General features: G+C 41.4%; 1 protein-coding gene across 1 annotated transcript in view; it reads right to left on the reverse strand.

The window, feature by feature from the left end:
- Positions 1 to 14742, reverse strand: part of LOC122690072 (odorant-binding protein-like) — a 48577-nt gene that overhangs the window by 12686 nt on the left and 21149 nt on the right. The window contains exon 2 of the mRNA XM_043897021.1: positions 68 to 139. The gene's annotated coding sequence lies outside the window, so the exon portion shown is untranslated. The remainder of the gene's footprint in view (positions 1 to 67; positions 140 to 14742) is intronic.

Here is a 14742-nt window from a genome sequence, read left to right on the forward strand (position 1 = left end):
GACACTCACACGGATATAGGTCAAGACCTCCTCCCAAGCTTGGACCACCGTTCAAATGCCCCAGTACCTGTGAGTTGTCTGTCTGAGCTTCACCTTCACTGGCCACAAGCAGACCAAGGACAAGACTGAAGAGCAGAACCTTCATCTTGTTGACTCTCTAGACGCTTATTCTCCAGAAGCTGAGGGTGTCCCAGTGGTTGGAGAGGATGCAAAATTGCTGCCACATTTATGGTCTGCATCTGTTGGCGTGACACATCATGAACCAATGGTTGTTCCTCATATGACCGCAGTTACAACAGGAGGCATCTTCAGTATCCTGGTTAGCAGAGATAAACGTTTCTGGCATTCTGTCATTTTAATAATGATATTTGTTTTAAGAGAATTGTATGTGGATGTGGGCATTTGACTTTTAAAGTGAGAAATTGCAGTACATCCAATATTGCAAAGGGACAATTGTTTATTTTCCTGTTTATCATGAGATCCAAAATGAAATGAGCTGTCCAAGGCACATATCCCTCACTCCTGCTTAACATTTCTTTTCTAAATGTAAAAATTGACTGTGTGGTTTAGCCAAGGGAATACTATTTTCTAAGAGACCCTTGGAAAGACTCCTGTTATTCTGATGTGAGGAGCAGGTCAGCACTGAGAAATTTCCACCTTCTCCTGCCCCAATGTTGGCTTTTTCCTCTTGTGTACTAAGAGGACAGTCTGGTAAAATGCCACTTAAACTCATCTGGAGAAGGCACATCAGTAGTTTATTTTCAGTAATTTCTTTCCAGACACCCTTTTACCCATTGAATCACTAATATTTTATTTACCCACTAACTCAGTTGTTTCTCCCAGGGAATAAAAAAGCTGGACAGCAGTTGTTACAATTTTTAGAATTTTGAATGGAAAAAAAATTTCCTAACTCAAGGTTAGTTAGGAACTAAGTCACTAAAACAGTGAAAGAGTCAATTTTTTTTTGTATTTTTTAATCAAATTTTACTTACATTCATCTTCATTCATGGTTATTTATCAAACAAATACATTAAAAGATTTATTTTGTTCTAGTATAGAAATTAAGAAGTGAGATTCAGGGTTCCTGTGTCACCTAAGTGAGAACTGACCCAGTGCTGCCTGCTCTTGGGACAGATCAGAGCTCTGAATCCTTCATTTGCATTGAGGTCAGACCTTTGAGGAGAGCTTCTCATCTCAAGGGTGTCTTCAGCTCACATCTTCAGAGAATCACTTCCCTTCATGTTTACGTGGACTGACAATAGTATCTATGTTTTTTTCCCCCCTTTTATTCTCTTTTCTTTCAGCTGAGCTATCATTATTTCTCTTTTGTCCATACATTCCTCTATATATTATCCTGTCATATTTTCAGCTGGAAAGTCTGCGTGATAGAAGGTTTTCATGTCTCCGAATATCCTGAAACAGTTTCCTGTCTTTGGTCTTTGATCCAGATACTAATTTTCTATTTTTGACTGTTTCTTTATCTTGGCTGCACCATGCAGCATGCAGGTTCTTAGTTCTCCAAGGGGGATGAAACACTTACGGGCCCTGTGCAGGGGAAAGGCAAAATCCTACCACTGGACCACCAGAGAAGTCCCTGATTCAGATAATTTCAGTACTCATGTCATCAGAGCTAACAGCCCCTATTATCCCATCATCACCCTTCCACCCCTCCTTTTGTACCTAAAGTATTCCCAGGTTTTCCTTTTGGACTCTTCCCAACATGTGTCCCCAGGAAGCATATCCTAGGACCATCCCATCTTAGGAAGATCTTTCTAACTGCCAATCAAGGGGAGATTAGACACTAGTTCCTCTGAGAGATGATTGCAACAGTTGTAATAATCAAGTTGGCTCCCATTCATCTTAGCACTCTTCTTGCCTCACTGTGTTCACAAGTCTGTTCTCTATATCTGCATCTCTGTTCCTCCCCTGCAAATAATATGTAGCTGGTGAGAAGTCGGTGAAACACAGGGAGCCCAGAGAGGCGCTTTGTGATGACCTGGAGGGGTGAGATGGGGTGAGAGGAGGGGGCTCAAAAAGGAAGTGATTAATGAATAATTATGGCTGATTTGCATTGTTGTATGGCAGAAGCCAAGAAAACATTGCAAAGCATTCTCCACCAATTGAAAGATAGAAGAGAAAAGAAAAAAGTTTTCATCCTTAGGGTAACTGATTTAAAAAAAAAAAAAAAGTCCTATTTCTTTGTACTGAAAGGACTCATATGCCCTTTAATCCCTACTCTTGTTAATATTGCTCAAAATGTAGGCAACAGAGTAATAAATAACAGCAGAACCATCTTACAAAAGCATTACTGCTGTAACTCCCTCCAAATAGCGCTAAACCCTGCTTGGTACATCTTCCTGTTTTCTCCTCAAATTTATTCAGGTTTTGGTAACTGGGAAGTCTCTAGCAACAGGTTATTAATTTTGTTTTACTTGTCTGTTTTCCTCTGAAACCACTGCTTTTACATTTTAGATTGTGCAACTCCTAACTAAACAGTGCAAGGAGGCTACTGATCTTGGCCACTCAAAATTTCAGTTTCCCTCAATGATTCATGACCAAGGTTGCAATGCAGTTAGAGTCTAAACTTGAGACAATAAAACACAAGCCCACTATTTTAAAGAAAATAATTGTCTATATAGCTTTTATGACAAAAATGTATTTTTATATTTATTTATTAATGAATTTATGTATTTGTCAGCACTAGGTCTTAGTTTCCACACACAAAATCTGTTTCATCATAGCTGGGATCTTTAGTTATGGCACATAGACTCTCTAGTTGTGCTACTGACAGACCAGTGAATCTGAAAAAGGAGGCAGGCAGGGAGACAATGAATACGACATTTTTGTTCAGTTGGTTGAGAAGATGGTGGACTAATGTCTCAAAGTAACCATCTTGTCAGGGTTTGGAGGCCACGTTCTTTTACAGAGCCAGAGGGAGAGAAGTTATGACAAACTAAAGTGAAAAGGCAGCATAGAGAGCTAGAGACAGTGAGGAAGTAAAGTAAAAATGGTCTTCAGTCTTGCAGAACATCTCAGGATGGGCCAGCTTTTGGAATGTCTGTGTTAATTTCTTCTTTTCATAGCTGGACAGGGTCAGTTTATCTCCCTGTGAGCTGAGAAAAGGCACTTTAACAGTCAGGCTGAAAGGTAAGGTCTTCTGTGGCAGGCCATAATGTATGTATGATTATAATAACAATGGAAAAAAAGCAAGTCAAAGAAACAGTTGCAACATGGAGTCAGCTGTGGTTCCTCACTACAGTTCCCCACTGTCAAAGTCCATTCCACAGTCTTGTGGAAAAAGAGGGCAGTGACCATTCTGCTTCATGAGAAGGATTGTTGTGGGAGAGTTCACCATTGGCGGCACTGTTTCACATGTTGACCTTTTGCTTCTTGTTTTCCTCTTTGGAAAGTGTCTACTGTATACCTACTGTCAACTTCAAATTTCTACACTTGAAACCCAGGAGACAAAAACTCAAGTCAAGGAATTAAGCACTTTTCCATGTATGGGAAGACACAAGAGTCCGGGCTCATTAAAATGACTTCCTTGGTATATACTTCAGCTCTCTGAGGGCATGGGATCCTATATTCTCAGCATTTCTTCAGGGTTTACCATAGGAAGTGGCTGTAGACTGATGGATCCTAGATAGCAGATATTCTCCTTCGTCTCATCTAAACAGTTCATGTTGGAGGGCTGTGATTGTTGGGTAAAATTTTCAGGCTTCCCCCTCTTGTTCATGAATGTGACCAATATTTGGGAGACATTTTATGATCAACACTTGTCCCACGGCACTGGGAGGCTCCATCCAGTTTAGGCAAAAATTTTTGATGTGCCACTCCAGGTCTTAAATTTTGGATCAGGCCCCATCAGTAATTAAGAATTCTCTGTGGATTCTGGCTAACTAAAATCCAAGAGATATTTTCCCTTATTGCTTCATCCCATGCATAGAATCACAATGTTACAAGTATTTTATGTTATACATGTGATTTTCTCAAGATGTTTAGCCATGGAAGTATTGTTGGAGGCCTTATTACCCTTTGGGTACTGCGAGAGGCAACAGTCCTTAAAATGAGACCATATATAAAACATGAAGCTAATGACATTGACAGTGACATATTTCAGCACAGAGATACAAAGCACAATTTGAAAACAAAACAAAAAAAATGTAAACAATGATTACTATAACTACTTGTAATCCAGTTTCTGTGGTGCTGGAGTGGTGAGCAGTGGCTGAAAGAGATGGGCATACCAGACCACCTGACCTGCTTCTTGAGAAATTTGTATGCAGGTCAGGAAGCAACAGTTAGAACTGGACAGGGAAAAAGAGACTGGTTCCAAACAGGAAAAGGAGTATGTCACGGCTGTGTATTGTCACCCTGCTTATTCAATTTATATCCAGAGTACATCTTAAGAAACGCTGAGCTGGATGAACCACAAGCTGCAATCAAGATTGCTTGGAGAATAACAATAACCTCAGCTATGCAGATGACACCTCCCTTATGGCAGAAAGCAAAGAAGAACTAAAGAGCCTCTTGAGGAAAGTGAAGAAGACCTCTAGAGCCTCTTGATGATAGTCAAAGAGGAGAGTGAAAAAATTGGCTTGAAGCTCAACATTCAGAAAACTAAGCTCATGGAATATGGTCCCATCACTTCATGTCAAATAAACAGTGGCTGACTTTATTTTTGGGGGCTCCAAAATCACTGCAGATGGTGACTGCAGCCATGAAATTAAAAGATGCTTACTGCTGGGAAGGAAAGTTATGACCAACCTAGACAGCAGATGAAAAAGCAGACACGTTACTTTGCTAACAAAGGTCCATCTAGTCAAAGCTCTGGTTTCTCCAGATGTTATGTATGGATGTGAGAGTTGGACTATAAAGAAAGTCGAGCATGGAAGAATTGATGTTTTGGAACTGTGGTGTTGGACGAGACTCTTGAGAGTCCCTTGGAATGCAAGGAGATCCAAACAGTCCATCCTGAAGGAGATAAATCCTGAGTGTTCATAGGAAGGACTGATGTTTAAGGTGAAAGTCCAATATTTTTGCCACCTGGTGCAAAGAGCTGATTCATTTGAAAATATCCTGATGCTAGGAAAGATTGAAGGCAGGAGGAGAAGGGGACGACAGAGGATAAGATGGTTGGATGGCATCACTGACTCAATGGACATGAGTTTGGGTAAACTCCGAGAGTTGGTGATGGACAGGGAGGCCTGGCGTGCTGTGGCCCATGGGGTCGCTAAGAGTCAGACACGACAGAGTGACTGAACTGACCTGTATCGAATTGCAGTTATCAAGTGACCCTGGGAGGGGAATAACCAATTTAATGAGCTATCTGCAGTTTCATTGTACTGGCCATGCACAATTATGTATGGCTTAATCTTTGAGACAAGTGTATGTTACTGGCAGGATCGGGCAGGTAGGGAGTAAAAGATACGTGTTTCAACTTTACTCACAGAAGGCATAACTAACCAGGTTACTAGCAGACATTATTAGTTTGAGTCGGATTCTCTTACACCTGGAAAACAAGTTTAAACCAGTCATTTTTTTGTATAGAAACCATAAAAATTATAATCATATTTGCTAGTTATTCAGTCCTATGCAACTAATTCTTTATGTTAGCAGATTTATGAAGCCATCAGGTTTCCCATTAGAATTATTTTTTTATTTATTTTTACTCAGTTCAGCATTATGGTCTAAAAGTCAGCAACTTGTATTTATTCAAAGGCTTTTATTTTTCTTTTAAATCAGTCTTCTTGAAGAGGAGGCATTTTTACAAAGGGATCAGAGTGGAACTGTACCTATCCTTAATGACAAAAGACTCAAGAAGGCAAGTTTAAACCCGACTACAATGCAATTCACGCAGAACCTGGTTACCGCAGTGACATACAACACATTCGATAATAACTAGAAATATGACTAGGACATATCATGGTTTTAGGGACCCCATATAATCTCTAGAATATCTGCATCATTTAGAATATAACTTAAGACCTATTTCTCATCTGGAAACTCCTCCCACCTGATTTACCATACCACATGAAACTAACTAGATTAAGGGATTTCTCTCAGTTCTTTTAGGGACCCTTTCATGCATCCCAAAGTCAGCTAGAGGTAATTTGATTTCAGAAGTTTAGTTAAAAGAGCATTCAGAAAAAATGAAGTGTTTTAAAACACAGCAGATTCCTAGGTCACTGTGAAAAATAGTTACTTACTTAGCCAAAATGACAATACAAAATTTCAAAGGTAAAAACAGATCAGCTAGAAAGGAAAAAAAAAAGTTAAAACACTTTATCAGAAGGAAAATGCATTTTTTGAAAGCTTGAGTTTTTTAAAAGAGAGAAAAGTTAAATTTACATTTGCCTCTGCTTAGTTTAAAGATCCATTTACTCAGTTGAAGTTGTTTTAGAATCAGTCAGTACTGATTGATCATGTACAGAACACTTCTTGGGGTCATTTTCTACAAAAGTTTCATTGATTAACATAATTTATCACAGTTTTAACTTCCAAGATGTAGAATATTTGAAGAGATCGTTAACACTTATTTCCAAAAATTCACTGAAAACTCATATCTCACTTGCACTTTTTCCTCAGAGGTTTTTTCTGAGTTACTTTCCTTATAACAGACATAATAAGATCTTATTTAGCTTATATTAAAACTCAGTTCCGTTCAGTTTAGTTATTCAGTCGTGTCCGACTTTTTGCGAACCCATGATCCGCAGCACGCCAGGCCTCCCTGTCCATCACCAACACCCGTAGTTCACCTAAACACATGTCCATTGAGTCGGTGATGCCATCCAATCATCTCATTCCCTTTGTCCCCTTCTCCTCTTGTCCTCAATCTTTCCCAGCATCAGGGTCTTTTCTTCCTTTATTTTATTTTATTTATTTATTTTTTGTTTGTTTTTTTATGGTCTTTTCAAATGAGTCAGCTCTTCACATCAAGTGGCCAAAGTGCCAGAGTTTCAGCTTCAGCATCAGTCCTTCCAATGAATATTCAGGGCTGATTTCATTTAGGATGGACTGGTACGATCTCCTTGCATTCCAAGGGACCATTAAGAGTCTTTTCCAACACCACAGTTCAAAAGCATCAATTCTTTGTCACTTAGCTTTCTTTATAGTCCAACTCTCACATCCATGCATGACCACGGGAAAACCATAACCTTGATCTAACCAGTTGATCCTAAAGGAGATCAGTACTGGGTGCTCACTGGAAGGATGATGCTGAAGCTGAAGCTCCAATACTTTGGCCACCTCATGTGATGAGTTGACTCATTGGAAAAGACCCTGATGCTGGGAGGGATTGGGGGCAGGAGGAGAAGGGGACGACAGAGGATGAGATGGCTGGATGGCATCACCGACTGGATGGGCTTGAGTTTGAGTAAACTCCGGGTGTTTGTGATGGACAGGGAGGCCTGGCGTGCTGCAATTCATGGGGTCGCAAAGAGTCGGACCCGACCGAGCGACTGAACTGAACTGAACTGACCAGACAGACCTCTGTTGACAAAGTAATGTCTCTGCTTTTCAATATGCTGTATAGAGTGGTCAAAACTTTCCTTCCAAAAAAGTAAAAATATTTTAATGTCATGGCTGCAATCACCATCTTGGCACAATGAAAATATTCTGCTTAATATTATGTTTTATGTTGGTGACCTAAGGCGTGTATATTACTTAGATCAACAAATTTAAATATTAATACCAGATATTCATTTAATACTATTTCCCAGTTTATGGGAACCTGAAATTCATTTACCTTAATTTCTCTCGTATTTAGAATTGTTGGGTTTGTAAATTTATAAGCACTTATTCTTTTGAAACCAATCAGATAGAATTATTTTACGAACCAACCACGGCATTGTTATCTAAAGACAAAGATCCATGCAAAGAGAGATCTGAATTCTTATTTCAGGATTTCAGTCCTAAGTCAGGTAAGGCATTGTGAAACCCGTGAGTTCTCAAAAGAGGTTGGATTAAAATTGGGTTTCTGACAGGTGGAACAAGTCAAGCTCTCTTGCCGAGATGGCTGGATATTTGCAGAAAAAAGTTTCTAATTATCTTCGACAAGCGAACTTTTAAATTAGGTTACACGCTCTAAAATTTGCATGTAAAAAAGGCATCACATATGAGTGATGCTGAGAAGACCAATAGGGCATTTTCATCTCAAAAACATAAGCATGTTCTGCCTAGAATGACTTGTTTTCCCCTTTGTTTCATGTTCACAAGCATCTCAAGATTAAAGGGGAAGGGTTTTGGAGTGAAATGATTTTTGCAGCCACTCTTGTAGTGTTATAAAGTCTACGGTTGTGAAACAGGATAGGCTTGTTTTTCTTTTGGAAAGAATTTGGTGGCCACCTCAGTGAAACTAAGGACTTGACATACACGTTTACCTATGTTGGAAAGCATTATTTTTCCTCATCTAGCTTACGAGAGGAGAAATCTTGGGAAGGCTCAGAGGCAACACCTTGGCTCCTGTGAGTCAGCCTGAAATGACAGGGAAAGAGGAGAAGGCACCAGTAGAGAAAGACGGAGGGTTCTGCCTCTTTCTGCCTCGAGGGGAGCAACTGGGGTTAAGTGGGCTCAGTGCTTTCCTGAGCCAACATTTACCTCATTTGCCCAGAGGTTGTCCTGCTGGGGGCGGACACTGAGAGTCTGGCCTGTTCCCTTGCTCCTTATGAGGTCACAGGAAGCTACAAGTTGCAGATGGCCTAAGCTTTTACCTGCGTGACTCATGCCCGCAGGAGTCTAGTTGATCTGGTTCTCGGCTCAAGGAAGGAAGCGTAAATGAGAGCCCTCACTTGTTGGGTGGCAGCTCCTACTGGGATACAGTGCCCTATGTGGCTTGGAACACACGAGAGAGTAACCCTGGCCAGATTTCCTCAATTACTTCCATAGTCACAGCCTGTTCAAGGATTCAAGGAGAGAGAAATGCAAGAGTGTGGGCAGGGGGATGTTGGAAGAAACACTTCTCATTTCAGCTCCAGCAGTTAGTACCAGAGGCCTGCCCATTACCAAAGTAGCCAGAAAAAACCAAAGCCTAGGCAGCTGGAAAGTAGCAGTAACATGATTTCCCAGCCCCTTAAAGACCTTGGAACTTTGTCCAAAAGGTTGGAGTTTTCCTTCACAGGGGGTGCTCCCCAAACTGGAGCTGAAGCTCCCCACTGTCAAAGTTACCTGGGGTTCCTCTAGGGAAATTAAAATCAGACTGCTCGATTCCATGGGAGTATGATGGAGTCCCTGGGCCTCATACATTATGACCAGAGTGTTACTCTCTTTTGTAAAGTGCTTCAAACTGCCAGATTCTGAAAAAGGGTGTCATTCAGGGATCATTGCACTTTTGGTCTTAACCGATGTTATGTATGTACCAATAAACTTTCCTTTGGGATAAATTTAATGTCTCCCATTTATATAAGTTTGATAACACCAAGACCAAAGGAATGTAGGCAAACTCCAACAAATAAGACACAAGAAAATTCCAGCATCAATGCACAGAGGAGCATTTGTTGTGTCAGGCAGTTGAGTCTGACTCTTTGTGACCCTGTGGACTGCAGCCCACCAGGCTCCCCAATCCTTGGGATACTCCAGGAAAGAACACTGGAGTGGCTTGCCATTCCCTTCTACAGGAGATCTTCCCAAACTAGGGATTGAACCTGGGTCTTCTGCTATGCACGCAGATTCTTTACTGTCTAAGCCACTAAGGAGGCCCTTCTAATAAAGTGAAGTGTTAGTTACTCAGTCATGTCCCAGTCTCTGTGACCCCATGGTCTGTAGTCCACCCATCTCTCCTGTCCATGGGATCCTCCAGCCAAGAATCCTGGAATGGTTTTTCAAACCACTTCACAAATTATGTAAATAAATTTACCCTACACAACATGAACTAATTCCAACCAGGCTACCCACCTCCACCGGAACTAGTTCCCTAATGAACCAGTTCCAACTGAACCAGTTCTCAGGTAAACAAACGTTGCTCTAATCAAACAAATGATGACGGGAGCCCTCCACTCTTGGGTGACAAATCAGTCTCAGGGTGGCTAGCGGCGACAGTGAGGCCAGTGAGCTCTCCATTCCAGGGCGTCCCAAAACTGTGGTTCCAGCCTTCCTCACACCCCGCTCCTAGTGACACCAGCAGGGCCTTTTCCCCAGCCCCCGGGCAGCACGTTGATCAACACTCAGTGGCCCGTGAAGCTTTCCAAGCTCAACGAAGACCTGCAGTGGAACATCCAGGGTATCAGGCATGTCAGCTGGCTATGTAGAGTGGCTGAAGGGCATGTCCCTGATAGTCAGCACCTGACAAAACATGGTCCACTGGAGGAGGGAATGGCAAACCACTTCAGTATTCAGGTCTTGAGAACCCCATGAACAGTATGAGAAGGCAAAAAGATATGACACTGGAAGATGAGCCTGCCAGGTTAGTAGGTGTCCAATATGTTGCTAGGGAAGAGTGGAGAAACAGCTCCATAAGGAATCAAGTTCAGTTCAATTCAGTCGCTCTGTCGTGTCTGACTCTTTGTGATCCCATGGACTGCAGCATGCCAGGCCTCCCTGTCCATCACCAGCTCCCGGAATCCACCCAAGCTCATGCCCATTGCATTGGTGATGCCATCCAACCATCTCATCCTCTGTTGTCCCCTCCTTCTCCTGCCCTCAATCTTTCACAACATCAGGGTCTGTTCAAATGACTCAGCTCTTTGCATCAGGTGGCCAAAGTATTGGAGCTTCAGCTTCAACATCAGTCCTTCCAATGAACACCCAGGACTGATCTCCTTTAGGATGGACTGGTTGAATCTCCCTGCAGTCCAAAGGACTTTTGAAAGTCTTCTCCAACACCACAGTTCAAAAGCATCAATTCTTCTGTGCTCAGCTTTCTTTTAGTCCAACTCTCACATCCATATATGACCACTGGGAAAACCATAGCCTTGACTTGATGGAATTTTCTTGGAAAAGTAATGTCTCTGCTTTTTCATATGCTGTCTAAGTTGGTCATAACTTTCCTTCTAAGGAATAAGTGTCTTAATTTCATGGCTGCAATCATCATCTGCAGTGATTTTGGAACCCCCCAAAATAAAGTCAGCATAGTCAGATAGATGTTTCCGCATCTATCTTCCCTGGACCACCAGGGAAGCCCTATAACTATCTCTGTATCTTGAGTGTTTGCTAGACCTTTGGAATCGAAACACCCTGAGTACTCGAGGGGTGCTGATCAGCATGCTCTGCCCATTATCAGGGAATGCACAGTCCTTGGGAATGCTCGCGTCCACTGCAGTTTGAACCATAAGAGGCTGGAAGACCATCTTTAGGTCCAGTGACTATGGTTCAGTAACCGCTGCCTTATTTGGCTCTCAAGTGTCAGCTGCTGCCCCATCTTTGATTCCTTCTGTCTCACTTGTTCATAAATATGAACGCTTTAGCTCAACTGCAGAAGTCCTGGGAAGGTCAGCCTACACATTTCCCCTCCTTTATGGTAATGTCATCCTGCGTTTTCCGCGCATAGGCCTTAGTGAGTGGAACATACATTCCTTTCTCAGGAATCAAGAAAATGCTTTTTAGAGACTATTCCTTAGTCAGACTCCCTCTGCTGTACAAGAGACTGAAAGTGAAAGTGTTAGCTGCTCAGGCGTGTCCAACTCTTTACGATCCTATGGATTGTAACCAACCAGGTTCTTCTGTCATTGGCATTCTTCAGGAAATACTGGAGTCGTTGCACGTTTCCTCATCCAGAGGAGCTTCCTGACCCAAGGATAGAACCTGGGCCGTCTGCATTGCAGGCAATGTTTTCAAAGTTTGAGCCACCAGTGAAGCCTCTTCCATAAGAGGATCCATAACCCTGTCCCATGATGATTTGGTCTATTTTCTCCCTCTTCCCTGGACACCTGAGGGCATGTCTACCAAATTGTCATAAGGATTGTCACTGATGAACACCTGTCCGATGAAAGGCACAGTTTCCTGTTTACTTATTGTGGACATTTGTGTGTTTTAAATGAGGTGACTTTTGCACAGACATGCATGAGCAGGGCAAACATTTAATCGATTTATTTAAACCTTAAGAAATCAAGTAACACCAACCAGGACATGATTTAGTCACCAGGAGAGATGAGGCAGGAGAGGGAGTGTGAGTGTGAAGAGAGCACGATCATGTTAATCAGGAACCAGGGGAGTCGTCTTCGTGTTGTTGATCTTGATTCCATTGAGATGAGGACGTGTCTGGTCTCAGTTACTCTTTCTGTAGGTGAAGAATACACAACCAAAGGTTTAGTAAATTCGGCAGTGTGACAGCTGACAGGGGTGAGCCTCAGGCAATAGGCTGTCCAAGGTACAGGGAGCTGGTAGCTGATCCAACGTCCAATTTCAGGTGGACCTCAACACTGCACATCTCTGTGATGGCAGCTTCCCTGTGGAATTGTCCCCAGGATGTCCAATGCTTGGAGATTTACCACTGGGGATCGATTCTAGGAGTGGTGATTTCAGAACGCATGTAAATGGTGGTGTTTCATCTAAACATGAATTTCAGGCTCTGTAATTGGACCAGGAAACTGTACTAGTGCAACTTCTGTCCTCTGGGTCCTCAATAATTAACCTTTTCACCTTTTAAAATACTAGAGTAGAGTTGATTATCAATGTTGCATGAATTTCAGGTGTACAGCCAAGTGATTCTACACACAAAAACTAGTATCTATTCTTTTTCTGACGCTTTTCCCATTTGGGTTTTTACAGAGTATTTCATATAGTGCCCTGTGATATGCAGTTTGATCTTCTTCTCTATCCATCCTGTACATAAGAGTTTGCATCTACTAACCCCAAACTTCTCAGAGAGTAAGGAGTCTGCTTGCAATTCAGGGGACCAAGGCTTGATCCCTTTATTGGTAAGATCCTCTATAGAAGGGAATGGATACTCATGCCAGTATTTTTTCCTGGAGAAACCAATGGACAGAGGAGTCTGTAGGGCTATGGTCCATGGGGTCGCAGAGAGTCGGACACGACTGAGCAACTAACCTTTTATTTCACTTTCTCTTTTCAACAGCAAACAATCCAATACTTCTTTTCCACAATCCCCTCCCATTTGTCAACCACAAGTGTGTTCTTCACATTGCAAGTCTGTTTCTGCTTTGTAAATAAGTTCCTCCATGTCACTTTTTAGATTCCATGCAGAAGTGATATCCATGTGAAAGTGAAAGTCATTCAGTCTTGTCTGACTCTTCCTGACCCCATGGACTACAGCCCACCAGGCTCCTCTGTTGATGGAGATTCTCCAGGCAAGAATACTGGAGTGTCTTACCACTACTATTCAACATAGTATTGGAAGTTTTGGCCACAGCAATCTAAGCAGAAAAAGAAGTAAAAGGAATCCAGATCGGAAAAGAAGTGAAACTTTCACTGTTTGCAGATGACATGATTCTTTACATAGAAAACCCTAAAGACTCTACCAGAAAACTACTAGAGCTAATTAATGAATATAGTAAATTTGCAGGATATAAAATTAACACACAGAAATCCCTTGCATTCCTATACACTAACAATGAGAAAACAGAAAGAGAAATTAAGGAAACAACATTCACCATTGCAACAAAAAGAATAAAATACTTAGGAGTATATCTACCTAAAGAAACAAAAGACCCATACATAGAAAACTATAAAACACTGAAGAAAGAAATCAAAGAGGACACAAACAGATGGAGAAATATACCGTGTTCATGGATTGGAAGAATCAATATTGTCAAAATGGCTACACTACCGAAAGCAATCTATAGATTCAATTCAATCCCTATTAAGTTACCAACGGTATTTTTCACAGAACTAGAACAAATGATTTCACAATTTGTATGGAAATACAAAAAACCTCGAATAGCCAAAATAATCTTGAGAAAGAAGAATGGAACTGGAGGAATCAAAATGCCTGACTTCAGACTCTACTACAAAGCCACAGTCATCAAGACAGTATGGTACTAGCACAAAGACAGAAATATAGATCAATGGAACAGAATAGAAAACCCAGAGATAAATCCACGAACCTATGGACACCTTATTTTTGACAAAGGAGGCAAGGATATACAATGGAAAAAGACAACCTCTTTAACAAGTGGTGCTGGGATAACTGGTCAACCACTTGTAAAAGAATGAAACCAGAACACTTTCTAACACCACACACAAAAATAAACTCAAAATGGATTAAAGATCTAAATGTAAGACCAGAAACTATAAAATTCCTAGATGAGAACAGGCAAAACACTCTCCGACATAAATCACAGCAGGATCCTCTATGACCCACCTCCCAGAATATTGGAAATAAAAGCAAAAATAAACAAATGGGACCTAATGAAACTTAAAGGCTTTTGCACAACAAAGGAAACTATAGGCAAGGTGAAAAGACAGCCGTCAGATTGGGAGAAAATAATAGCAAATGAAGAAACAGACAAAGGATTAATCTCAAAAATATACAAGCAACTCCTGCAGCTCAATTCCAGGAAAATACATGACCCAATCAAAAAATGGTCCAAAGAACTAAACAGACATTTCTCCAAAGAAGACATACAGATGGCTAACAAACACATGAAAAGATGCTCAACATCACTCATTATCAGAGAAATGCAAATCAAAACCACAATGAGGTACCATTACATGCCAGTCAGGATACCTGCTATCCAAAAGTCTACAAGCAATAAATGCTGGAAAGGGTGTGGAGAACAGGGAACCCTCTTACACTGTTGGTGGGAATGCAAACTAGTACAGCCACGATGGAGAACAGTGTGGAGATTT

This window comes from Cervus elaphus, chromosome X (genome assembly GCF_910594005.1).
Source record: "Cervus elaphus chromosome X, mCerEla1.1, whole genome shotgun sequence".
NCBI classification, from domain to species: Eukaryota; Metazoa; Chordata; class Mammalia; order Artiodactyla; family Cervidae; genus Cervus; species Cervus elaphus.